The sequence below is a fragment of the Aplysia californica genome, unplaced genomic scaffold (assembly GCF_000002075.1).
Source record: "Aplysia californica isolate F4 #8 unplaced genomic scaffold, AplCal3.0 scaffold00529, whole genome shotgun sequence".
In the NCBI taxonomy this organism is placed as follows: Eukaryota; Metazoa; Mollusca; class Gastropoda; order Aplysiida; family Aplysiidae; genus Aplysia; species Aplysia californica.
In genome coordinates this window covers 53,473-54,667 of record NW_004797799.1, presented here as the reverse complement: position 1 = coordinate 54,667, position 1,195 = coordinate 53,473, and the positions used below count along the sequence as shown (strand labels likewise).

General features: G+C 41.2%; 1 protein-coding gene across 1 annotated transcript in view; it reads left to right on the top strand.

The window, feature by feature from the left end:
* Nucleotides 1-1,195, top strand: part of LOC106012840 — a gene marked incomplete at its 3' end in the record, with an annotated part of 6,424 nt that overhangs the window by 3,070 nt on the left and 2,159 nt on the right.

Genomic DNA, 1,195 nt, shown 5'->3' with positions numbered 1-1,195 from the left:
CCAAGCCACTCGAACTTTGCAAGGGTGAAGTCAAGAAAATCTAATTACTTACCTTTAATGATTAGAAAAACAACATCTGAATGTGCAGAAATAAGGCCAATGAATGTAAAACAGACCAGATGCTTACATATTATTGCGTAGATTGTCATTTATTAACATTAATGATTGGGTTATGTCGCAAAAAGAAGTCAATCGGAATTAACCTACTGTGATTACAAATGGCGTATGCAAATGAGCGAACCCATAAAACTGAACACCTTTGTTTATCTGTAGATCTAATGTTGTATTAAATCTAATGAAATTTAAGATGTTGCACCAGCAAAACTTTATAATGTTGTGCTCATTGTGGGCACGGCTGTGTTAGTACCATAGCCAATGACGCATTTATTGAGGCGTCAATACAACAAACTATGGGCAATAGGGTGAGGGTTTGGGGTAATGGGATGATGGTTTGGACAGGGTGTAGGGATCGGGGAAAGGGGAGTAGGATAAGGGGATGGTGATGGGATAGGGAGATGGGGGGAGTGGGAGTGAAGAAGGGTTAAGATGGATAAGTGGTGATGAGATGGAGACTGGTACTGGCTATACATATGGGATAAAACACATGAGTTCAGTGAAGGGGCCAAAGCCTTGCTGTGCCCATTTATGCAGCATACAATTTTAAAGCTAAATAAATTCTGCATCATCTGCATCTGGCTCTGACACATTAAAAAAGTCATGCACATGTACATTAACCTCTTCACTGCTGAGTAGAAGCATGTTCTGGCTTGTATTCTCCACTTATATTGTTTCATCTGGTTGACAAAACAAGTTTTAGTTGGTGTAGTTACAACTTGTGATTTTGCTTATTCTGAAACAATTTTCTGTGTTTAAATATTCCTTGAATTAACATTTGATCTTGTCGATACAGATGTTAATGGAAATTTTTCAGCAGTGAAGAGGTTAAGAGTCGCCCGAAATACAGTCGCTCAAAGCACACAGAGGAGACGTGAGCCCGACGACGCTGTAGCAGTGAGGGGGTTTAAAATCTTGATTTGCTTCCCGCTACGAAATAACTCAAGACACAAACAACACGCTCACTCGCGCGCGTCGTACACACACGCGCGCACACACACACACACACACACACACACACACATACACACACACACACACACACACACACACACACACACACACACACACACCTACAAAC